Source organism: Moschus berezovskii, chromosome 7 (genome assembly GCF_049115385.1).
Source record: "Moschus berezovskii isolate FMDL1 chromosome 7, NW_MosBer_1.0, whole genome shotgun sequence".
In the NCBI taxonomy this organism is placed as follows: Eukaryota; Metazoa; Chordata; class Mammalia; order Artiodactyla; family Moschidae; genus Moschus; species Moschus berezovskii.
In genome coordinates, this window is record NC_142466.1 from 107,863,766 (window position 1) to 107,891,022 (window position 27,257).

The following is a 27,257-nucleotide window of genomic DNA, read 5'->3' on the forward strand; positions in this document are numbered from 1 at the left end:
CTTAGTTTTACTTTTTAAATACAGTAAATCTGCCCGTAAGGAACAAAAGCTAGTTGGGATTCCTCAAAAATTTTTCAGAGTCTGAAGAAGTCCTAAGACCAAAAATTTGAGAAAATCCTGCCCTAGGGAATGACCCAAGGCAGCGTGATTGAGGCTAACTCACTGGAAAAGAGCAGAGAAGAAATAAAGGTGACTTTCTTAAACAAAGTCAATTTAGAAGTTGCTATTCCTGCTCACATCCTATTGGTCAACACTCAGTCTCATGACCATACCCAGCTGCCAGGGAGGCTGGGAAACTTGGTCTCCTGGGCAGCTGCAAGGGAAGAATTAGAAGTCACTGCCTTACTCCCAAATCTAGACTTTGTTGGCACTGAAAATAGAATTCTCTCAGTTGGTTTAAAGGCAGTTGTGTTACAGTGGCCAGCACTGCATCAGCCGAGGCTCACATGGACAATGTTTGGGCAATACCAAATAAGAGACTAGCTGCTTGAGAGGATCATCCAGACAGAGTGCAGGTGCCATCCTTGAGAGAAAACTCTTCCTCTCCTGTTCATCCAAGATGACCTCCCAACAGCAGCATATTGGACCAGCCCCCAGAGCCCCAGGTGGGAGCAGAGTGGCTTTCTCTGGGCCTAAAGCGCCACAGATAGGACAAAATACCGTGAGATCATGAGCCCAGCCTGCCTGGTTAACATCAGACAGCTGACCACCAATCTTGGCAGTGACCCAGCAGATCCCCAGTGTTCAGTTCACTTCTTTTCATCTTAGTTTCTAGGTCTTTAGCAGGAGAAAAAATGTGTTCCATTCACAGGGTTAGTCAAAAAATCAAACAAGATACAATCTGAAACACAGTGCACCCAAAAGGAAAAACACCAAGTGTGAGTAGCCAGTTGTCATGGATATTATCTCCGCTCATCACAGGTGAGAGGTCATTAGGCCACTTACAATGTCTCGCGCTCATATGTCCTCTTCCTTATCATCCAAACTTTTTTTATGTTTAATTATGGTAAAATACACAAAACATAAAATTTGCCATCTTAACCATTTTCAGGTGAACAATCTGGCGGTGTAAAATTAAGCACATTCGCATTGTTGTGCAGCCAATCTCCGTAACCTTTTTATCTCGCCAAAATGAAATGCCACCCATTAAACTAAAACTCTCCATTCCTCTCAGAGTTTGTTTTGAAGAAATCCTTTCTCTCATGCTTCTAGATCCAGGATCAGCTAAATCTGGTGTGCCATGCAGGGGAGCCCCAGGACTTTTCTTCACCTTCCCATAATTTACTCATGAACATGTGTTATGTTGAGCTGACTGTTAGACAGGTTCTTAGCAATGCTTTGAATCTAAACAAAACAAACAAAAAAATATGTTATTATTCTCAAAGATCTCACAGTATATTTTACTAGTGTGTCAATAGTAATCCAGTGTGACTCAATGGTTATAAATGATACAATTAAAGTCTATACAAGGTGTAGAGAGAGCACGAAAGAAGAAGTCATCAGTATCAGGGAGAGGAATGCACAGGAAAATGGTGAGGGATGTTATTTCAGGAGGAGAAGTTTCTCAAGTTTGGGATTTTAAGACTGAAAAGGCAGGAATTCATCAGAGAAAACAGTGAAGACATTTTGAGATACAAACACTTCAGTTTAATACAAGTTATTTTTCATCTAACATTTTCTCATCAATTTTCTAATTCACAAGGAGATTTGAAATGATATTTTCACAGGCAGGAAGTTTAACAGACTTGGGGAGGGTGGTTATGACCATGACAGACCAATGAAGGAAATGATTTTTGCAGAAAGACGTGGAAATTCCATCTCTGTATCTGAGCCTATCTCTATGGGATATGCACACATTCTTCTAGGGACCAATATTCAGAATAAATATAAAATTTATTTGTAAAATTTGGGTTAAAAATTTCCTCCTCTTATGATATCTTTTCTTTGTGTCTGTCTCTTGATCTAAAGTGTGAAATCAGTAATTCTTTTTCTGACATATTTTTAGTTTTCATGTTTGATTTTTTCAGTTCTGTTTATATTGCTAAAAAGCCTACCAATTGTGCTGGAAGTGTTTTTGTTTGTTTTTTGCTTTTAAAAAACTGTTCTTTTTTTGTTCAATGCCATTCAAAAAAATCAGTCTTTTTAGAAACAATTCCTGAAGTTATATTTTACCAACAACCATTTCAAATATATCTGTTAGATATATCTCAATTTAACTCTTGATGAATGAAGAATTTAACTATTGACTGACTTTTCCTTTTTGCCTAAGTACTCTAAAATGTTTACAGGGTTGCTCTAAATTATTCCAAACACTGAGATATTTGAAAAGCAGAGCATCATGGCTTTAGTTATTTCTAGTAAAATCCTACAGATACTTTGAATGAAGAATCAAAGTAGTCACAGATCTGTATATTTTAAGATCCTTGTATCTTGCAACTGTGGTAATAACTTCCATCTCACTTCAAAAGACGGGATCATACAATAGCTAGGTCATGGAAGCAGCCTAGATGTCCATTGATAGATGAATGGATAAAGTTGTGGTACATATACACAATGGAATATTACTCAGTTATAAAAAGGAACACATATGAATCAATTCTAATGAGGTGGGTGAACCTAGAGTCTATTATACAGAGTGAAGTAACTCAGAAGGAGAAAGACAAATATCATATATTAATGCATATACATGGAATCTAGAAAGATGGTACTGATGATCCTATTTGCAAAGCAGCAAAGGAGATGCAGACATTAAGAACAGACTTTTGGTCACAGTGGGGTAGGGAGAGTGTGGGAAGACTTGAGAGAATAGTACTGAAATATATACATTACCATATGTAAAAAGGTAGCCAGTGGGAATTTACTAGATCATGCAGGGAACCCAAAGTTGGTTCTCTGTGACAATCTAGAGGGGTGAGATGGGAAAGGAGGTGCAAGTGATGTTTAAGATAGAGGGGACACATGCATGGCCTGTGGCTGACTCTTGTTGATGTATGGCAGAAACCATCACTACATTGTAAAGGAATTATCCTCCAATTAAAAATAAAATAAATGTTTTTCTTAAAAAGAAGGGATCATCCAGGTAAAGAAAAGTGAAGTCTCAAGTGGAAGCAAAGGGACTCCACTTACCTCTTTACCTGGGTGATCCCTTCTTTTGAAGTGAGGTGGAAGCTATTACTACAACTGCAAGATCCAAGGGATCTTAAAATATACAGGTCTGTAAATATTTTGATTCTTCATTCAAAACATCTATAGGATTTTTACTAGAAATAACTATACTTAAGTCACAATGCTCTGCTTTTCAAATATCGCATTGTGTTTGGAACACTTTAGAGCAATCCTATAAACATTTTTAGAGTACACAGGTAAAGAGGAAAAGTCAATCAATAGTTAAATTCTTCATTCATTAATGGTTAAATTGAGATATATTCAACAGATATGTTTGAACTATCCCAACAGATATGTTTTAAACTATCACAATGTTGTTAATCAGCTATCTTCCAATATAAAGAAAGAAGTTTAAAAAAAAAAAAGGAAAGAATCAGAGCTAGGATCTGTCTTGGAGAAATAGCCCCAGGAACTGGTGAAGCACTCAGCTTTCCAGATGGTGCTAATGACAAAGAACCCGCTTGGGCATGCCGGGGACACAGGAGATGCACGTTCGATCCCTGGGTCGGGAAGATCTACTGGAGCGGGAAGTGGCAACCCACTCCAGTATTCTTGCCTGGAGAATCCCATGGTCAGAGGAGCCTGGTGGGCTACAGTCCATGTTAAGTCACCTCAGTCATGTCCGACTTGTTGCGATCCCATTACTGTAGCCCTCCTGGCTCCTCTGTCCATGGGTTTCTCCAGGCAAGAATAGTGGAGTGGGTTGCCATGCCCTTCTCCAGGGGATTTTTCCCGATCCAGGGGTTGAACCTGCATCTTTTACGTCTCCTGCAGTGGGAGGCAGGCTCAGTCCACAGTGTTGCAGAGTCCAACAGGACTGAAGCGATTTAACACACAAGCACAATGATTCTTCGGTCTTCGCTGGTGGCTCAGACTGTAAAGAATCTGCCTGTAATGAAAGAGACCTGGGTTTGATCCCTGGGTTGGGAAGGTTCCCTAGAGAAGGATGGCAACCTACTTCAGTATTCTTGCCTGGAGAATTCTGTGGATGGAGGAGCCTGACGGACTATAGTCCATGAGACTGCAAAGACTCGGAGCCGAGTGAGCAATTAACACACAGCTTCAGAAGGCTAATAGCCCCGCGGTGTGTCTCAACTTCTGAGGCAGAACTTACCTGAGTTCTGTCTTTATCTGTCTTAGCTCCCAGGGGCAATAATTCAGAGACTGCAATTCCACAAAAGAATCCTCAACCCGTGTGAAATAACCCTGAAATATCTTGCCCTTTAGGACAGACTTGAGGGCAGGATAAACATATGGCCCAGGTGAACATAATGAGAATTGTAGGTAAGCTTAAACTAGGCCTTCCTTCACCTTGGTTTTCTTTTACTATGTCTACGAGATAATTTTAATGACAAATTAAAACTCAACAAAATGCTGAATGAGGACAAATTTGAAATCTATTTGGGAAGCTGGAGATTTTTGCTTTTATGCACATACACACTTGGCGGGAAAAAAAAAAAAAGATGAAAGTTTCCCAGATGTTGGGGGCCAGGGGCAAAAATCCAGTTGCTTTCAATTACTGGAGAAGCAGGAGAGTCTGTTTTGACAGAGCCTCTCCACATATAATTTAAATTCCATGATTCAGGAAGTCTAATTAGATGAAGGAGAAATGCCCTGTACTAGTTTGTTTCATCATTGATCTATCCAATTATAGAGTCCTTAACTAAACTGCCAGTAAATCTTATCAGGATGCAAAGTGTATAAAAGCCTCATTGGGTTTCTTTTTATTCCATTTCCTCCTTTAGTATCAATTTTTCCATACTTGATTAATGGTAACCAAAGTAAATTTTTTAACGCATTTTCCTCCTGAAATATAAAGTAACACAAATGATTTTTGAAGTGATCATTTTGCTTTTTCATTCTGTGATTTTAAATTTTCTTTCCCGTTTCAGACACTCAAGCATCTGTTTTAAATATAGTGTTTTTGGTTGAGTTCCCTCCCACATTTTTGTTAAGTGATACATTTTCTTGAAGGTTCATCTTGAATTGGTTCATCTTGAAATGATGTCTGATTTTTTGAAATATGAAAACATATATGAGGAAATGACCATATTATTCATATTTAGAATACTATGTTTATAGATATATACATTTATAGTAAAAGATTTAAGACATGCATGAGAATGTCAGGACACAAGCTAACTCCCAGGAGGGAGGGAAGAGAAAAGATGGGCTTCTGCTCTACCAGTAACACTTTATTTCCGTTTAACAGAAAAAAATATCTGAAGCAACTATGACATATTACTAAGTCTGGTTGGACTGTAGAGGCCATTAACTGTGTCAAGAGCAGTCACAGAAACCTTAGGAATAAAGCCAGGGCTAAATTCATGTGAACTGTAAAGGCATAAAACATGAAAACGGTAAGTATGATAAATATCATAAGATAGAAAATACAACAAACCAGTGCATATAATATAAAAGAATCACATTCACAAATATAGAGAACATCTGTTAGTGGTTACCAGTGGTGGGGGGAAATACAGGGGTGAGAGGGTGGGAGGTACAAACTATTAGGTGTAAGATAATAGTTTGATGATTATACAACATGGGGAATATAGCCAATATTTTATAATACTGAAAACAGAAAGTAACCTTTAAAATCATACAAAAATATTAAAAAGAAAAATCAGAGCTCATTGGAACTATAACGGCTATAGAAAAATGGTTGTGGTAAACTATCTCCATTTCTCTTTTAATAGGTTCATGATAGGATGAACAGAGAGAGGCAATAGAAAACACTTATCTGCACTTCAGCAGGGCACAGAACAGAGTCTCTAAACCACTCACTCAATAAACAATTGTTGAATACTATACTCTGAGACCTGGCGTGCTGTGATTCATGGGGTCGCAAAGAGTTGGACATAACTGAGCGACTGAACTGAACTGATAGTCTGCAAAACCCACCTTGATATGTAAATAGCCCGTTCCATCCATGCTTCATACAGCACACTCACCAGGATCTGCTCACATATTTCCAACAGTGCCGCTCAGTGAGTTTCCTCAATCCACATGTTTGACTTCTTTGCTCATCAGAAGTCACTGCTTCCAGGAAGCCTTCCCTGATGCTCCTTCCCCTGAAGCACTCCCTCCTTTGTGCAACCAAAGCTTCTTGTGCATGTATTTATCCACACATCTATCCCACTGATTTGCACTTGCTTGTATGCATGTATCATTCCCCATTTTAACAATCCTATTTGCAAAAATTCTGTTTTATCTCTGCCCCTGTCAGAAAGTAAGGGTCCTATAGATATTGCCTGAATGCAAATCTATTAAGCAGAGTTGGAAGTGGTACCACACCTGGCAGTGGTCACCTTCCACATTTATTTGAGAGAGTTTCTTCTGTGTCTGTCTTGACATGACTATCAGACAGCTGCTCACTTTTGGGTGCTCCCCCCCAGCTACCCTTAGAGGTCACCATACCCACATACTCGCAAACTTCTTCAGATTGCCCAATGATTAACTGTTGAATCATTAGAGACATATATAAAAAGCAGCCACATCCACTGCCATAAAACAAACACAGGAAAGTCTAATCCATAGGGAGCAATTTCCTAATTGCTCCCCTAATTAGCGAAGAGTATTCTCATCCCAGGTGTTTGTTATGAGGTTGAACTGAGGAGGGAGTTCCAATTACATTTATTGAGCACCTGTTAGGCTAAGCCCTATATGTGCTTTGGCCCTTTACATGCATCCTTACATCAATTAAGACCAGCCATTTAGTTTTAGACCTGTAGTCAGGTGCCACAATGCTAAAAAAAGAAGAAGAAAAAACAAAACCGCCTGCCAAAGCAGAAGACACAGAATCCCTGGGTTCCATCCCTGGGTTGAGAAGAGTAGCGAATGGTAATCCACTTCAGTAGTCTTGCCTGGAAAATTCCACGGGCAGAGGAGCCAGGTGGGCTACAGTCCATGGGGTCACAAAGAGTTGGACATGACTGAGTGACTGAGTATGCATTTGGTTTCAGAGATGAGGAAACAGAGGTAAAGAAAGGAATCAGCACGTGCAGCTATTTAGGGAAGGATTCGGATCCAGGGGCTCTGGGAAGGACAGAGTACATTCCATAGCCTAGTGTCTTTGAGCCACAATCCATTTCCAAAGGGAGTACCCGGCAGGGTTTGCAAGGGATTCCTATCACCTTCTGGTTATAGCAGACTCTTTGAAACTTCACAGTATTTTCAAACATTAAAGCTTTGTAGGAAGGGGTGATAAAACATGGATCTCTACCATCCCAGATTATGCTGTCCATGCCCCTCAGCACAACTTGTTTGCTAAAGTGCACACAGAGATGAGATAGGCCAGAGAGGGTTAATTTTTAGTTGTCAGCTTAATTTCGCTAGAAAAAGGGTTTGTCTTCTCTAAGCCCCTGATGATCGGTAGCAAATGTTGCAGCTGAATCCCTGAAGAACAGGCCTCCTGGTCAGTGGACACAGCATCCATCTGATGAAGAACATTTTGAAGCTCCAAACAGGACTATTCCATGAGATACTCAGCACTCAGGCCCTGGAAAGACTGTCTTTAAAACCGTTAACCTAGCAACTTGTACAACCTAGGGATTTTAAATACAAAATCCCATGGCAACAAGTTGATTTGAGAGGATCAAGAAACCTAACACCCAATCAGGCCACTATACCCAAGGGAGTACAAGAATTAGGGATATTATACAAAAAGCAGATTTTTTTCCCCAATTCTCTTTGTTTATAGCTGATTGTTCAACATTGCAAATAGGGTATGAGTCTCATCCAGTTGGAATTCAATGCCTTGAGCTTCTAATTTGAACCTGGAATCTCTTAATACAACAACTACAAGCCATGGAGCACCAATGTCATTTGTTGGTCATTACCACACAGTCACAGGAGTAATGACTGTATCTTGGACAATTGGAAAAAAAAAACTAAAACTTGCCCTAAGTTTTTAAAAAATTCTGTAAAATACTTCTGGATTACAATGACATCTGGCTAGCAGTTCCCCACTGAGCTTGTCTGCTTCTTACATAAAAGACTATGAAATAATGGAAAAAATAAGAAAAAGAATATAGCCACTTTGCTGTACACTAGAAATTAAACACAACATTGTAAATCAACTATACTTTAATAAAAAAAAATTAAGACTATGAAGACACTGGAAAAAGATGAAACAATCAGGAACTAAAATTAAATCAAATAAATGGCTCTTTTCAACAGGTCACTCACTGCTTCTAGCAATACTAGTGATTTTCTTGGGCACATACTCTGTGACATACTTCTTTTACCATTTGAAGTAACATGGATGGGCCTGGGGATTGTCATACTGACTGAAATAAGTCAGGCAGAGAAAGACAAATACCATATGATACCATTTATATAGGAACCGTAAAAAGTGATACAAGAAAAATTATTTACAAAAACAGAAACAGACTCACAGACTTAGAGAACTTTGGTTGGGGGAGGGATATACTGGGAGTTGGGGACTGACATGGACTCACTGCTATATTTAAAGTGGATAACCAACACGGACATAGTGAATAGCACATGAAACTCTGCTCCTTTATGTGGTAGCCTGGATGGGAGGGGATCTTGGAGGAGAATGGATACATGTATATGTATGGCTGAGTCCCTTCACTGTTTACCTGAAACTATCTCAATATTGTTAATTGGCTATACTCTAATACAAAATAAAAAGTTTACAACATAAAATAAAATAAATAGATGACCAACAAAGACCCACTGTATAGCATAAGGAATGCTGCCCAATATTCTGTAATAACCTAAAAGAGAAAAGAATTCGAAAAAGAATAGATACATGTATATATAACAGAATCACTCTGCTGCACATTTTGCTGAAACACAACACTGTTAACTAATTATGCTTGAATACAAAATAAAAAATTTAAAAAATAAAGCAAATGTGCAGTGAGATTATGGGGGGGAAATGGAGAAAGAGGTCATACAGCACAGTTTTTTCTCACTCTCTCCTGAAACATGGAATCATACTGCTCGTGAATCCCGTAAGAGTCCCTAGAATCATTCAAACAAATCCATCTATTTTCCTTAAGTTTAATAAGAGTTTAATACAGCATCATTATGAACACACAGAGTTAACAAAACTCAATACAATGATAGGTGATGTTAGTTAGAATTTGTATCAATGTTACCTTCTCAATTCAAGTGATTCTTTCTGGGAAACATAAGAAGTTAAGGAAAAGGAAAAGAAACATTACATATGTTTCTCTAAATAAACAAGAACCCAAGAAAAGAAACAGGGCCAAGTGAGTTACAGCTTTCTATTACAAAAAGAAAAGCCCAGTTAAATCTATATTGGCAGTTCTAGGAATGGATCATTGCAATTGCACGTGAAATGTGTGTGAAAGGTAGAAAATCTCTCAATTGTCTAAACTCCTAAGTGATAGAATGTTTGGCTCAAAACTAGTTTCATTTCATTCTGCCAATGTCCTCGCATTTCAGAAATTATCCGTGGCATCTTCCTTCTCAAAATCCCATGAAGACCAGTGGCTAATGAAAGCCTATATACTCAGCACTGAACACAAATAAAATGGAGAGTCTTGACGGGAAAAAGTTGTTGAGTTTGAATCTACAAGCTTCCTTGGCTAAAATTCCGTATCTCAGATTTTTAGATTAAGAGCTTATAACACACATACTAAATCAAATCCCTTATGATTATACAGTGGAAGTGAGAAATAGATTTAAGGGACTAGATCTGATAGATAGAGTGCCTGATGAACTCTGGACGGAGGTTCGTGACATTGTACAGGAGACAGGGAGCAAGACCATCCCAATGGAAAAGAAATGCAAAAGAGTAAAATGGCTGTCTGGGGAGGCCTTACAAATAGCTGTGAAAAGAAGAGAAGAGAAAAGCAAAGGAGAAAAGGAAAGATATAAGCATCTGAATGCAGAGTTCCAAAGAATAGCAAGGAGAGATAAGAAAGCCTTCCTCAGTGATCACTGCTAAGAAATAGAGGAAAACAACAGAATAGGAAAGACAAGAAATCTCTTCAAGAACATTAGAGATACCAAGGGAACATTTCATGCAAAGATGGGCTCAATAAAGGGCAGAAATGGGATGGACATAACAGAAGCAGAAGATATTAAGAAGAGGTGGCAAGAATACACAGAAGAACTGTACAAAAAAGATCTTCACAACCAAGATAAGCACGATGGTGTGATCACTTACCTAGAGCCAGACATCCTGGAATGTGAAGTCAAGTGGGCCTTAGAAAGCACCACTACGAACAAAGCTAGTGGAGGTGATGGAATTCCAGTTGAGCTATTTCAAATCCTGAAAGATGATGCTGTGAAGTGCTACACTCAATATGCCAGCAAATTTGGAAAACTCAGCAGTGGCCACAGGACTGGAAAAGGTCAGTTTTCATTCCAATCCCAAAGAAAGGCAATGCCAAAGAATGCTCAAACTACCGCACAGTTGCACTCATCTCACATGCTAGTAAAGTCATGCTCAAAATTCTCTAAGCCAGGCTTCATCAGTACATGAACTATGAAATTCCAGATGTTCAAGCTGGATTTGGAAAAGACAGAGGCACCAGAGATCAAATTGCCAACATCCGTTGGATCATGGAAAAAGCAAGAGAGTTCCAGAAAAACATCTATTTGTTCTTTATCGACTATGCCAAGCCTTTGACTATGTGGATCACAATAAACTGTGGAAAATTCTGAAAGAGATGGGAATACCATCTGGATGTGAGAGTTGGACTGTGAAGAAAGCTGTTCGCCAAAGAATTGATGCTTTTGAACTGTGGTGCTGGAGAAGACTCTTGAGTCTCTTGGACTGCAAGGAGATCCAACCAGTCCATTCTAAAGGAGATCAGTCCTGGGTGTTCATTGGAAGGACTGATGCTAAAGCTGAAACTCCAATACTTTGGCCACCTTATGCGAAGAGTTGACTCACTGGAGAAGACTTTGATGCTGGGAGGGACTGGGGGCAGGAGGAGAAGGGGACGACAGAGAATGAGATGGCTGGATGGCATCACCGACTCGATGGACATGAGTTTGAGTGAACTCCGGGAGTTGGTGATGGACAGGGAGGCCTGGCGTGCTGTGATTCATGGGGTCAAAAGAGTCAGACATGACTTAGTGACTGAACTGACTGAACACATATACTAGAATAAATATCCTCAAGCCAATAACATCATTCTAAAGTTCTCTCCTAAATTCATTCTTACTGCAGGAAAAGAAATTTAATTTAGTGTCAGAATTGGTCACAAAAGTTCAATTTGGGTATACATTGAAAAAACATATTTATCACATTTCTATCCTGACACAAGAGGTTCAAATGACTGCTTGGTTGGCTGTGTTTAGTTAGTTGGGGAATGTTTGTTCTCCCACTGTATTGCTATCATAAAACACATTGATCATTGTCTGTAGCCATTTGGTTTTACTGTTTATATTTGAGAGATGTTGCAATACTGAGCAAGGAAGTCTCTGTCACAGAGGGGAAATTATTTGGACCATAAACGATTATTTACAAATAAAGCCAGCTTATTCATCTGTTTTTTGCTTATGTTGCTAATTATCAGAGCTAAATGAGTCCTTTCATGTAGACATCTCCTGATTCTCAAGTCTCCTTCAGGCAGCTTTTAAATACCAGAGGATTTATTTTTCACCAACCATCACAAGCAAATATTGAGCCTAATTTTCAAACAGTTGCAATTGTGATTCCTGCCCCCTTATCTTGCCCTAATTTCATGGAATGAACATTAAAAAAAATGAGGACATTTTAAATTCAGTGGAACAAATGCCAGATATTTTCATCTGCCAGGGCTGTGCTAGACATGTAGGGAGCAAAAAGGGAATACGGTTGTTCATATATTTGAAGATGAAAGGAAACCAGAGGTTCCACAAATGTTGGCCTCTGTTCTTCATAAAATCAAGACAGTCATTAAGAGTAGAGGCCGGGACGTCCCTGGTGGTTTAGTGGTGAAGCCTCCATGCTTCCACTGCAGTAGGCATAGGTTCAATTCCTGGCTGGGGAACTAAGATCCCACATGCCATTTGGCCAAAAAAAAAAAAAGAAAAAGAGTAGAGGCACATGGGGAAGAAAAGTTGGTTCAAGGTAGAAGATATAAGGAGAGGAGTAAACTTTAGGATTTGCCACTAAAGCCAGTTGTTCTACCAGTAAGTGTGTCTGACTCTGTAACATCATGGACTGCATCACTCCAGGCTCCTCTCTGTCCTCCACTATCTCCTGCAGTTTGCTCAAATTCATGTCCATTGAGTCAGTGATGCTGTCTAACCATTTCATCCTCTGCGACCCCCTTCAACTTCTGCCCTCAATCATTCCCAGCATCAGGGTCTTTTCCAATGAGTCTGGTCTTAGCATGAGATGGGCAAAGTATTCAAGCTTCAGCTTCAGCATCAGTCCTTTCAATGAATATCTCAGGGTTGATTTCCTTTAGGATTGACTGGTTTGATCTCCATGCAGTCCAAGGGACTCTCAATAGTCTTCTCCAGCACCACAATTCGAAAGCATCAGTTCTTTAGTGCTCAATCTTCTTTATATGGTTCACGTCTCACATTATCCAAACATGACTACTGAAAAAAACCATAGCTTTGACTAGATGGACCTCTGTTGGCAAAGATGTCTCTACTTTTTAATACACTGTCTAAGTTTGTCACAGCTGTCCATCCAAGAAGCAAGTGTCTTTTAATTTCTTGGTTGTGGTCACCATCCACAGTGATTTTGGAGCCAAAAAAAGTGAAATCTGTCACTGTTTAAACTTTCCCCACCTCTATTTGCATGGAGTGATGGGACTACACCATGATCTTAGTTTTTTTAATGTTGCATTTTAAGCCAGCTTTTTCACTCTCCTCTTTCAGCTACATCAAGAGGCTCTTGAGTTTCTCTTTGCTTTCTGCCATTAGAGTGGTATCATCTGCATATCTGGGGTTGTTGGTATTTCTTCCAGCAATATTGATTCCAACTTGTGATTCATCTAGCCTGGTATTTCACATGAACTACTCTGCATATAAGGTTATTAATCGGGGTGACAATATACAGCTTTGTCGTATACCTTTACCAATTGTGAACCAGTCAGTTGTTCCATGTAACGTTCTGTTGTTTTTTCACCTGCATATAGGTTTCTCAGAAACAGATAAGGAGGTCTGGCAGTCCCACCTCTTTAAGAATTTTCCAGTTTGTTGTGATCCACACAATCAAAGGCTTCACTGAAGTCAATGAAATAGAAGTAGATGTTTTTCTAGAATTCTCTGGCTTTTTCTATGATCCAGTGGATATTGGCAATTTGATCTCTGGTTCCTCTGCCTTTTCTAAATCCAGCTTGGACATCTGGAAGTTCTCAGTTCATGTACTATTGAACTAGCATGTGAAATGAGTGCAACTCATTACCTTGCTAGCATGTGAAATGAGTGCAACTGTACGATAATTTGAACATTCTTTGGCATTGCCTCTCTTTGGGGTTGGAAAGAAAACTGACCTTTTCCAGTCCTGCGGCCACTGCTGAGTATTCCAAATTTGCTGATGTATCAAGTGCAGTACTTTCACAGTATCATCTTTTAAGATTTGAAATAGCTCAGCTGGAATTCCATCACCTCCACTAGTTCTGTTCATAGTAATGTTTCCTAAGGCCCACTTGACTTCACACTCCAGAATGTCTGGTTCTAGGTGATAACCACACCATCGTGGTTATCCAGGTCATTAAGATCTTTTTAGCACAGTTCTTCTGTGTATTCTTTTCACCTTTTCTTAATCTCATCTGCTTCTGTTAGGCTCTTAACATTTTTGTCCTTTATTGTGCCTACCCTTGCATGAAATGTTCCCTTCATATGTCCAATTTTCTTGAAGAGATCTCTAATCTTTCCCATTCTAGTGCTTTTCTCTATTCTAAATAGTTCTTCTGTGTATTCTTAATTAAAAGAAAAGCTAGCATTAATTGAGTACTATGTGCCAGCCAGTGGACAAACTGTTTTACATATATTGCTTTTTAAGCAAGAGAATCTCTTGATATAGGTACTATTGTTCTCATTTTAGAGATTAAGTAATTGGGAATCCAAGCGGTTAAATAACTTGCCTGAGGTCACACAGCCTAGTGAATTGTAGAAGCAGGATATGACCTACTATCTGTAGAACCCACTTTATCTGCACAGCAATAACAGCCATTCTCAGTTTAACAGGTACAGATTTACAGTAACACAAGCTTGCAGAACTATGCTACTTTTTTCTAGCAAAGTTAATTGTTGAAGTCAACTAGGATTGACTGAGGATTGACCTTGTTGTACTGGCTAAAGTATGGTCCTATAATGGAACTGAGGTTACTGAAGAGTCCCATGAGAATGGATATTAGACTGGGAAGCAGAGATAGTTTGCCAGTTGAGGGCTGATGTTTTAGAAAAACTGAGCTGAATTGACAGACAAGGGGATTTAATAAAGACAAAGGAAGAGATTGAGGGAAGGTCAAGAGATGAGAAAAATTAAAGAATAGGAAATGTAAAAGAAAAATTAAATAATAGGAAATATAATCAAAATGGGGATTCTATTAGATTTTAAAGGTAGAGTTACAGAGGTCAAAATAACTGACACCATCAACTTCCAATCCATCCCAGTGATTAGACTAAATGAAACATGGTAATCCCAGTCCCTCTATCAAAGATCGATTTGGGACGAGGCCTATAATCTAGTCTTGGTGGAATGAGGGAAAGTCTGCTGGGGAGCTTCTGGGAAGGCTTTCCATCACTACAGAGAGAGTTACACAAAGAAACTCAGTGCCCTTCCTCCTTTGGATGCTACGTGTCTTGGTCCCCTGCTACCAGCTTAAGGTCAAAGCTAATACAGACAGCAGGACAGGGACCAGAGGGATTGCCAAATAACAAACTCAACCCTGATGAATATGCCTAAAGCTGCCCTGGGTCTTAAATTTCATTATGTGAGTTATAAACGACCTTATCTCCTAAAGCAAATTTAAACTGGGCTTTCTGTTCATAGCAGCCAAAGGCACCCTAAAGGATTAAGGGGTAGTTTTAGATGACAGTGTATTTTTACAACTGTAAGTGACTAATAAGGAGTGAATTCCAGTCCCCTATGATGAAAAGGACATCTTTTTTTTTTGGTGTTAGTTCTAGAAAGTCTTGCAGGTCTTCACAGAATCATTCAATTTCAGCTTCTTCGGCATTAATGGTTGGGGCATAGACTTGGATTACTGTGAGACATGCCTTGAAAATGAACAGAGATCATTCTGTTATTTTTGAGATTGCACCCAAGTACCGTATTTCAGATTCATTTGTTGACAATGAGGGCTACTCCATTTCTTCTAAGTAGAACTACTGCTAAGCCCAGAGTAGTAGATGTAATGATCATCTGAATTAAATTTGCCCATTCCAGTCCTTTTAGTTCGCTGATTCCTAAAATGTTGACGTTCACTCTTGCCATCTCCTGTTCGACCACTTCCAATTTACCAAAAAATTATGTCCTTCTCATCATAGGGGACTGGAATGCAAAAGTAGGAAGTCAAGAGATACCTGGAATAACAGGCAAGTTTGGCTTTGGAGTAAAAATGAAGCAGGCCAAAAGCTAACAGAGTTTTGCCACGAGAGCGCACTGGTCATAGCAAACATCCTCTTCCAACAACACAAGCGACAACTCTGCACATGGACATCACCAGATCGTCAACACCAAAATCAGACTGATTATATTCTTTGCAGCCAAAGATGGAGAAGCTCTATACAGTCAGCAAAAACAAGACCTGGTGCTGATTGTGGCTCAGATCATGAACTCCTTAATTCAGACTTAAACTGTAGAAACTAGGGAAAACCACTGGATCATTCAGGTATGACCTAAATCAAATTCCTTACAATTATACTGTGGAAGTGACAAATAGATTCAAGGGATTAGATCTGATAGACAGAGTGCGTGAAGAACTATGGATGGAGGTTCATGACATTGTACAGGAGGCAGTGATCAAAAACATCCCCAAGAAAAAGAAACGCAAAAGGCAAAATGGTTGTCTGAGGAGGCCTTACAAATAGCTGAGAGAAGAAGAGAAGTGAAAGGCAAAGGAGAAAAGGAAAGATATAGCCATCTGAATGTAGAGTTTCAGAGAATAGCAAGGAGATATAAAGTCTTCCAAAGTGATCAATGCAAAGAAATACAGGGAAAAAATAGAACTGAAAGACTAAAGATCTCTTCAAGAAAATTAGAGATACCAAGGGAACATTTCATGCAAAGAGGGGCACAATAAAGGACAGAAACGGTATGGACCTAACAGAAGCAGAAGATACTAAAAAGAGGTTGCAAGAATACAAAGAACTACATAAAAAAAAGATCTTAATGACCCAGATAACCATAATGGAGTGATCACTCACCTAGAGCCAGACATCCTGGAATGTAAAGTCCAATGGGACTTAGGAAGCATCACTATGAACAAAGCTAGTGGAGGTCATGGAACTCCAGCTGAGCTATTTCTAATCCTAAAGGGTGATGCTGTGAAAGTGCTGCGCTCAATATGCCAGCAAATCTGGACAACTCAGCAATGGCAACAGGACTGGAAAAAGTCAGTTTTCATTCCAATCCCAAATAAGAGCAGTGCCAAAGAATGCTCAAACTATCACACAATTGCATTCACCTCACAGGCTAGCAAAGTAATGCTCAAAATTCCCCAAGCTAGGCTTTAACATTAATGAACTGAGAACTTCCAGATGTCCAAGCTGGATTTAGAAAAGGCAGAGGAACCAGAGATCAAATTGCCAACATCCACTGGATCATCAAAAAAGCAAGAGAGTTCCAAAAATACATCTACTTCTGCTTTATTGACTCCACCAAAGCCTTTGACTGTGTGGATCACAACAAACTGGAAAATCCTTAAAGAGAAGGGAATACCAGACCGCCTTATCTGCCTCCCAAGAAATCTGTGCAGGTCAGGAAGCAACAGTTAGAATTGGACTGAATAACAAACTGGTTCCAAACTGGGAAAACACTACATCAAGTCTGTATATTGTCACCCTGCTTATTTAACTTATATGCAGTGTGCTGCTGCTGGTGCTGTTACTGCTAAGTCGCTTCAGTTGTGTCCGACTCTGTGAGACACCATAGACAGCAGCCCACCAGGCTCCCCCGTCCCTGGGATTCTCCAGGCAAGAACACTGGAGTGGGTTGCCATTTCCTTCTCCAATGCAAGAAAGTGAAAAGTGAAAGTGAAGTCACTCAGTCATGTCCGATTCTTAGCGACCCCATGGACTACAGCCTACCAGGCTCCTCCGCCCATGGGATTTTCCAGGCAAGAGTACTGGAGTGGGATGCCATTGCCTTCTCCAATATGCAGCGTAGATCATGCAAAAAGGAGGGCTGGATGAAGCACAAGCTGGAATCAAGATTGCCGGGAGAAAATAGTAACCTCAGATATGCAGATGACACCACCCTTATGGCAGAAATCGAAGAACTAAAGAGCCTCTAGATGAAAGTGAAAGAAGAGAGTGAAAAAGTTGGCTTAAAACTCAACATTCAGAAAACAAAGATCATGGCATCAGGTCCCCCACTTCATGACAAATGGAAACAGTGAGAGACTTTATTCGGGGGGGGCGGCTAAAAAAACCGCTGAAGATGGTAACTGCAAATATGAAATTCAAAGACTCTTGCTCCTTGGAAGAAAAGTCATGACCAACCGAGACAACATATTAAAAAGCAGAGACATTACTTTGCCAACAAAGGTCCATATAGTCCAAGCTGTGGTTTTTCCAGTAGTCATGCATGAATGTGAGAGTTGGACCATAAAAAAAACTGAGTGCAAAAGAATTGATGCTTCTGAGCTGTGCTGAAGAAGATTCTTGGAAGTCCCTTGGACTGCAAGAGACCCAACTAGTCAATCCTAAAGGAAATCAATCCTGAATATTCATGGGAAGGACTGATACTGAAGCTGAAGCTCCAAAACTTTGGCCACCTGATGGGAAGAAGTGACTCAATGGAAAAGACCCTGATCCTGGGAAATATTGAAGGTGGAAGGAGAAGAGGACGACAGAGGATGAGATAGTTGGATGGCATCACCAACTTGTTGGACATGAGTTTGAGTAAGGTCTGGGAGTTGGTGATAGACAGGGAAGCCTGGCATGCTGCAGTCCATGGGGTCACAAATAGTCGGACATGACTGAGCGACTGAACTGAACTGAACATGGAGTAAAATCTGAAACTGACAAGCAAAAGATGAGAATGGTGGTATCCAAATAGCATGAGTGTTAGGGGAGGGAAAATTCTGGATTCTTGAAGTAAGAGGAATGGACTAGGAATGGCAATGGTGTGGGATGCTAAAAGACATTGTTACATATGTGATAATAAAATTAATATATTCATTTAATCAACTAAAAATACCAGAATTGTGCCTTGTGGTGGAAACACTTAGTAAGCAAAAGTAGACACAGTGTCTGCCCCAACAAAGCTTTGAGTCTAATGGGGGACACAGACGTTAATCAAGTAATCACGCAACCATATATAAAATTACATCTGTTACAAATAAAAGGACATATGCTACAAAAGAGAGGTTAAGATTTCTAGGTCAAGATGGGAAAATGAACAAACTCCAACTCGTTTTCTCCCATTCCGAATGAAGATAAATGCTACAGAGAAAGAAAGAGACAGAAGGAGGGAGGGAGAGAGAAGTCTTATGGGATGAAAAACAGAGAAGGAACCCACAATGCTTGGCAGGAATTTAAGTCAAGAAGCCGACAGAGGACCCAGATGAGATGCAGGCTTTGGGGATGGGATTTTTACTGTTAATGGATACAGAGTTTCTTTCAGGAAGATAAAAATGTTCCGGAAGTAGACTGTGGTGATGTTTATATACTCTCTGAATATATTATTTTCCACTAAATTATACACTTTAAAAAGGGTGAATTTAATGGTATTTGAATTATAGCTCAATTTTAAAACTTGAAGAACTCTGTACAAAGACATAAAACAACGGCTGTCTTATTTGGGACAGGAAAACTCCCTGAATGAATCCATAAATTTTGTGCAGGTTCAATCAAAATCTTAATAAGACTTTTTTTTACTTGACAAAATGATTGTAAATTTCGTTTGGGAAATGATTGACTCCAAAGGAAAAAAATCTGGAAAATATAAAACTTAGGTTGATTGGGGTGTTTGAATTAATTCCCCTGGATATTAGGTTGTATGTGTTGAAATGCTACAGTGTTTAGAAGCATATTCAGTGAGGTATTGTTCAATTTTTAATTTTTAAAATAATGTGAATATGTTGCTTTTAAATAACAAACCAACAAATCAAACAAAAACCAAAATAAATAAAAATTATGCATCTCCTCCAATGCTAGTTTATTCTGTTTCAAGCTAACATCTGTCTTCTATCAATATATCCTTATATGCATTATTTCAAGTCATTTTTTTAGCTTTGTTGATTTTCTCTGAATATAGATTAATTTACGAAAAGCCTCCTTACAGTTTGGAACCTAACCTGAATATATTTGACGTGGAGTGATTGATACAAAATAAAGGTTTATATAATTGGTTAATCTGGCTATTTCATTTACATTAATGCATCCTAGAATCATATTAGCCCTACGGGGCAGCTAATTCATAATGCTGACGGATACTGCATCAACAACTAGTGGCTGAAGCCATATGAGTTGTTCATAATCAGTGCTGCTAAGACAATACTGTCATCATTTTGTCCCTTGTGCAGTATTATTTGGAATAAAGTATGTTCAGTTCAGTTCAGTCGCTCAGTCGTGTCTGACTCTTTGCGACCCCATGAATCACAGCACGCCAGGTCTCCCTGTCCATCACCAACTCCCGGAGTTCACTCAAACTCATGTCCATCGAGTCGGTGATGCCATCCAGTCATCTCATCCTCTGTCGTCCCCTTCTCCTCCTGCCCCCAGTCCCTCCCAGCATCAGAGTCTTTTCCAGTGAGTCAACTCGTTGCATCAGGTGGCCAAAGTACTGGAGTTTCAGCTTTAGCATCAGTCCTTCCAGTGAACACCCAGAATTGATCTCCTTTAGAATGGACTGGTTGGATCTCCTTGCAGTCCAAGGGACTCTCAAGAGTCTTCTCCAGCACCACAGTTCAAAAGCATCAATTCTTCGGTGATCAGCTTTCTTCACAGTCCAACTCTCACATCCATACATGACCACTGGAAAAACCATAGCCTTGACTAGACGGACCTTTGTTGGCAAAGTAACGTCTCTGTTTTTTAATATACTATCTAGGTTGGTCATAACTTTCCTTACTTTTATTTCCATCATATTTCCTTTCGCTCTAGTTGTCCCAATCCTTTGCATTTGATGTAACCATTCAGTGTATTCATAAACTTAGCTAACTCTTATATCTGAAAATCTGTAAGGAACAATCCTAGTCACTGATGAAAATGCTCATCAGGATATCTTGGGGAACACAAATAGCAGAAGATATGAAAATCTCCATATGCATTAATCAGTTCCTATGATGTTTCTGGCATCTAGCCCAAAGGTGATCAGATCTTAGTATAGTTAAGAGTCACTTGGGTAGCTTGCAAAATTCCTGGACTCGTTTCTAGAGATTCTGATTCAATAGGTCTAGAATGAGGTCCAAAAACTGGAAATTAAACTTAACATCCACAGAACTCACTTTCAGATTTACCTAAGACTGTATTTCTCTTACTTGACAGTGATAAGCACACTGAAGAGGTCACATCATGCACCTTGTTGAAGGCAAGAAGACACAGTGGCTGTTATGTTCACTTCATCCACCAGCCTGGCTGCCTGTGAAAGAAGAGAATGGAGTTAAAATGAAACGAAACCCAAGTTATTTTCCTGTGAACAATGCTGCCTATGTACTCACAAACCATTTTTTAATAGTCAGTCCAAGAAGCTTACTTTCATACATTTTTATTCAATCAACAAATATTTGGGGAGTCTAGTAAATGCTAAATATTATGCCAGTTAAAATTCCTACCAGTGGTATGAGTTTTTCATTGTACCTATTGTTCACAATGGTCTTATAATTCTTCATTGCACTTAACCTGACAAGATAGAATAAAAATATTTATGCTATTTTAATTTTCAATTTGATTATCTTCCATAAAGAAGTGGAAAACTTTTCATAGTTTTCTTGACCATTGCAAATTCCCTAGATTCTCGTCTATCAACTACTACATTTATTTTTTTCCTAATAAACATGTAAATTATCACTTGTTATTCTTAATCTGTATGTGGGCTGCTAATAGTTTTCTGTTTCTCTATTTCTGTGCTCATTTTCTTTTAACCTTTCTATGACACTTTCCTTTTATAGCAAATACGTTTCTATTTCTTATGCAGACAAAGCTAACAATCATTTTATTGTACAGTAAGTCTCCTACATACAAATGAGTTCCATTCTGAGAGCATGTTACTAAGTCCAACAAAGTTAAACAAGGTGCCCAACTAACACAATAGGTTGCATAGTACTGTACTGTAATACATTAATAATAGTTTTTATGCAAATAATATGCAATAAAATCCCACAAAAAATAAGGAAAACATTTTCAATCTTACAGTACAGAGTCTTGAAATGTACAGTAGCACAGTACAATGGTTGGCATACAGGAGCTGGCACTGAGTGGCCAGGCAAGAAGAGTTCCTGCCTGGAGGAGGGAGAGGAGGTGGGAGACGGTAGAGCTGAAGGATCATTAATGATAAGAGACAGAAAGCAAGCTGCAGTTTCACTCACTCCTGACATTGATGGCACAGGTTCTGGTTCCTCACTGGAGTCTATTCTATCTACCGTCTTAAAAAAAACAATCCAGTGACTGATACAAGGGAAATAGTTTGTTTTTTTTTTTCTTGTCATAGATTACACAGTAGCACAGGATTGTATTCTTAATGGCTGCACAACCTTCATGCACTGTTCTACATTTGGGTCCCATGCCTCAAAAATTAACAGTGCCTCCTCAAATAAAGAAAATCCCTTTGCCATTTCCTGTGTCATGAATCTCTTCGGTTCTTTAGTCACTTCTTCCTCTTGTCTCTGTTCTTTCTTGGGCCTTCAATTCCATCAGGTCTTCATTAGTCAGTTCTTCCTGTTGCACAGTAGGGAGTTCAGTGAAGTCATCCTCTTGCAGATATAGCTCCAGCTTCTCACTGAGGGTCACCAAGTTGCTGAAGACCTCCTTGAATTCCTCACCCACCTTCTTAAACCCACAAAAATCATGAACAAACTGAGGGCAAAGATTCTTCCAAGCCCCATTCAGGTTGATGGCTATAACCTCACGCCAAGAGAAGCTGATGTTTTTTATGGCCTTGTAAATTGTCACAAGGTTTTTCTGGATTCATCACTCACCTTTACTGCCTGACAAAAAGGGTGACGTAAATAATCTCTCTTGATAGTTGCTTTAACTCCCTGGCCCATAGGTTGGATGCTGTGCTTAATCGCTCAATCATGTCTGACTCTACGACCCTCTGGACTGCAACCCACCAGGCTCCTCTGTCCATGGGGATTCTCCAGGCAAGAATACTGGAGTGGGTTGCCATGCCCTCCTCTGGGGGATCTTCCCAACCCAGGGATCAAATCAAGGTCTCCTGCATTACAGGAAAATTCTTTACCAGCTGAGCCACCAGGGAAGCACAGTTTTGATGAGCAACACAATATTCAGTGGCAGATGCACTACTTTGACATCGTCCATGACTTTCATCCATGCTCCCATGCTTCCATGGCCTGGAGCATTGTCAAGCAACAAAAGAATGTTTAATGGGACATCCTTCTCCAAGTAATATTTCCCAACCTCCAGGATAAAGTGGTGGAAAAACTAGTCCTGGAAAATGGCCTGTGTAATACAAGCGATGGGGTTACCCTTCCACACAACACAAGAGAGCCCGTGGCTGTGTTTTGAAGGGCTCTTGGGTTCTCTGAATGATAAACTAAGAGGCTTCAACTTCATATCACTGGAAACATTGATACCAAACAACAGAGTTAGCCTATCTTTGCTGCTTTATAGTCTGGCATCAACTTCTCCTCATCACTGATGTACCTTTGGTCTGGCATCCTCTTCCAGTGCAGTCCTGTCTCATGCACATTAAAAGCCTGCTTGGGTAAATACACACTTTCATCAGTTTCTTGAAGCGCTTCAGTAAATTACCCGGCAGCTATGGTATCTGCACTCGCTGCCCCATCACTTACTTTTACATTGTGAAGGTTGGCTCTGGCCTTGAACTGATTGAACCAGCCACGGCTGCTATTAAAAGACACCCCCTCCGATTCTTTGATGAGGATTCAAGACAAGGATGTGCGCCCATCTTCTCCTGCGAGAACTAAAAAGTTACAACTGACTGCTGAATAATCATCGGCAGAAGAATGTTGGATCCCACCGAAAAAAGATACCCCACATCCGGGGCCAAGAAAAAGCCCCAATCGCATTTGGAATCAAACCCCACACCCGCCAGAGATGCTCCAAGGGCTCAAACAAACCTTGTGTGTACAGGACCCAAAGACCCCACAGAGACTAAGCCAGAACTGTATGTGAGTGTCTCCTGCAGAGGTATGGGTCAGCGTGGACTGCTGCAGGGGCAGGAGCTCTGGGTGCAGTAGACCTGGGTGTGGCATAAGCCCTCTTGGAGGAGGTCAGCCTTAATCCCACTGCAGAGCTGCCAGAACTTACACAGGACTGGGGAAACAGACTCCTGGAGGGCACAAACAAAAGCTTGTGTGCACCGGGACCCAGGAGAAAGGAGCAGTGACCCAACAAGGGACTGATCCAGACTTGCCCATTGAGTGTCCAGGAGTCTCAGGCAGCAGTGTGGGTCAGTGGTGGCCTGCTGCAGGGTTGGGGGCACTGAGTGCAACAGTGTCTGCATCGGACCTTTTGAAGGAGGTCACCATGATTTTCATTACCTCCACCATAGTTTGGCCTCAGGTCAAACAACAGGGAGAGAACATAGCCCTGCACATCAATAGAAAATTGAATATAAGATTTACTGAGCATGGCCCCGCCCATCAGAACAAGACCCAGTTTCCGCCTCTGTCAGTCTCTCCCATCAGGAAACTTCCATAAGCCTCTTATCCTTCTCCAACAGAGGCAGACAGACTGAAAACCACAATCACAGAAAACTAACCATTCTGATTACATGGACCACAGCCTTGTCCAACTCAGTGAAACTATGAGTCATGCTGTGTAGGGCCACCCAGATGGATGGGTCATAGTGGAGAATTCTGATAAAACACGGTACACTGGAGAAGGGAATGGCGAACCACTTCTGTATTCTTGCCTTGAGAACCCCATGAACAGTATGAAAAGCAAAAAAGATAGAACACCAAAGATGAAACTCCCTAGGTCAATAGGTGCCCAATATGCTACTGAACTTAAGTAGAGAAATAACTCCAGAAAGAATTAAGAGAAAGAGCCAAAGCAAAAACAATACCCAGTTGTGGATGTGACTGGATATGGAAGTAAAGTAAGATGAAATAAAGAGCAATACTACCTCAGTTCAGTTCAGTCGCTCAGTCGTGTCCCACTCTTTGTGACCCATGAATCGCAGCACGCCAGGCCTCCCTGTCCATCACCAGCTCCCAGAGTTCACGCAACCTCATGTCCATTGAGTCGGTGATGCCATCCAGTAATCTCATCCTCTGTCGTCCCCTTCTCCTCCTCCCCCAATCCCTCCCAGCATCAGATCTTTTCCAGTGAGTCAACTCATCGCATGAGGTGGCCAAAGTATTGGAGCTTCAGCTTTAGTTTCAGTCCTTCCAATGAACGACCAGGATTGATCTCCTCTAGAATGGACTGGTTGGATCTCCTTGCAGTCCAAGGGACTCTCAAGAATCTTCTCCAACACCACAGTTCAAAGGCATCAATGTTTCAGAACTCAGCTTTCTTCACAGTCCAACTCTCACATCCATACATGACCACGGGAAAGACCATAGCCTTGACTAGATGGACCTTTGTTGGCAAAGTAATGTCTCTGCTTTTTAATATACTATCTAGGTTGGTCATAACTTTCCTTCCAAGGAGTAAGCATCTTTTAATTTCATGGCTGCAGTCACAATCCGCAGTGATTTTGGAGCCCAAAAAATAAAGTCTGACACTGTTTCCACTGTTTCCCCATCTATTTCCCATGAAGTGATGGAACCGGATGCCATGATCTTAGTTTTCTGAATGTTGAGCTTTAAGCCAACTTTTTCACTCTACTCTTTCACTTTTATCAAGAGGCTTTTTAGTTCCTCTTCACTTTCTGCCATAATTGTGGTGTCATCTGCATATCTGAGGTTATTGATATTTCTCCCAGCAGTCTTGATTCCAGCTTGTGCTTCTTCCAGCCCAGTGTTCCTCATGATGTACTCTGCATATAAGTTAAATAAGCAGGGTGACAATATACAGCCTTGACGTACTCCTTTTCCTATTTGGAACCACTCTCTTGTTCCATGTCCAGTTCTAACTGTTGCTTCCTGACCTGCATACAGGTTTCTCAAGAGGCAGGTCAGGTGGTCTGGTATTCCCATCTCTTTCAGAATTTTCCACAGTTTCTGGTGATCCACATAGTCAAAGGCTTTGGCATAGTCAATAAAGCAGAAATAGATGTTTTTCTGGAACTCTCTTGCTTTTCCCTTGATCCAGCAGATGTTGGCAATTTGATCTCTGGTTCCTCTGCCTTTTCTAAATCCAGCTTGAACATCTGGAAGTTCACAGTTCACATACTGTTGAAGCCTGGCTTGGAGAATTTTGATCATTACTTTGCTAGAGTGTGAGATGAGTGCAATTGTGCAGTAGTTTGAGCATTCTTTGGCATTGCCTTTCTTTGGGATTGGAATGAAAACTGACCTTTTCCAGTCCTGTGGCCACTGCTGAGTTTTCCAAATTTGCTGGCATAGTGAGTGCAGCACTTTCACAGCATCATCTTTCAGGATTTGAAATAGCTCAACTGGAATTCCATCACCTCTACTAGCTTTGTTCGTAGTGGTGCTTTCTAAGGCCCACTTGACTTCACATTCCAAGATGTCTGGCTCTATGTGAGTGATCACACCATTGTGATTATCTGGGTCATGAAGATCTTTTTTGTACAGTTCTTCTGTGTATTCTTGCCACCTCTTCTTAATATCTTCTGCTTCTGTTAGGTCCATACCATTCCTGTCCTTTATCGAGCCCATCTTTGTATGAAATGTTCCCTTAGTATCTCTAATTTTCTTCACACAAAATTGGTCTGACAGAATGTGGTCCACTGGAGAAGGGAATGGCAAACCACTTCAGTATGCTTGCCTTGAGAACCCCATGAACGGTATGAAAAGGCAAAATGATAGGATACTGAAAGAGGAACTCCCCAGGTCGGTAGGTACCCAATATGCTTCTGGAGATCAGAGGAGAAATAACTCCAGAAAGAATGAAGGGATGGAGCCGAAGCAAAAACAATACCCAGTTGTGGATGTGACTGGCGATAGAAGCAAGGTCCAATGTTGTAAAGAGCAATATTGCATAGGAACCTTGGATGTTAGGTCCATGAATCAAGGCAAATTGGAAGTGGTCAAACAGGAGATGGCAAGAGTGAACATTGACATTCTAAGAATCAGTGAACTAAAATGGACTGAAATGGGTGAATTTAACTCAGATGACCATTATATTTACTACTGTGGGCAGGAATCCCTTAGAAGAAATGGAGTAGCCATCATGGTCAACAAAAGAGTCCAAAATGCAGTACTTGGATGCAATCTCAAAAACGACACAATGATCTCTGTTCATTTCCAAGGCAAACCATTCAATATCACAGTAATCCAAGCCTACATCCCAACCAGCAATGCTGAAGAAGCTGAAGTTTAATGGTTCTATGAAGACCTACAAGACCTTTTAGAACTAACACCCAAAAAAGATTTCCTTTTCATTATGGGGGACTGGAATGCAAAGTAGGAAGTCAAGAAACACCTGAGGTAACAGGAAAATTTGGCCTTGGAATACAGAATGAAGCATGGCAAAGGCTAATAGAGTTTTGCCAAGAGAACACACTGGTCATGGCAAACACCCTCTTCCAACAACACAATAGAAGACTCTACACATGGACATCGCCAGATGGTCAACACTGAAATCAGACTGATTATATTCTTTGCAGCCAAAGAAGGAGAATCTCTATACAGTTAGCAAAAATAAGACCGGGAGCTGACTGTAGCTCAGATCATGAACTCCTTATTGCC

At 40.3% G+C, this 27,257-nt stretch overlaps 1 long non-coding RNA gene across 2 annotated transcripts in view; it reads right to left on the reverse strand.

Annotated features, from left to right (window-relative positions):
- Positions 1–472: 472 nt before the first annotated feature.
- Positions 473–27,257, reverse strand: part of LOC129557045 (uncharacterized) — a 69,651-nt gene continuing 42,866 nt past the window's right edge. The window contains exons 2-3 of one of the 2 annotated variants that reach the window (XR_016037779.1): positions 20,772–20,872; positions 473–1,344 (exon numbers count right to left, since the gene is read on the reverse strand). This is a non-coding gene — a long non-coding RNA (uncharacterized LOC129557045). Of the gene's footprint in view, positions 1,345–20,750; positions 20,873–27,257 lie in introns of both variants that reach the window. The other variant, XR_016037780.1, reaches the window with a different exon arrangement.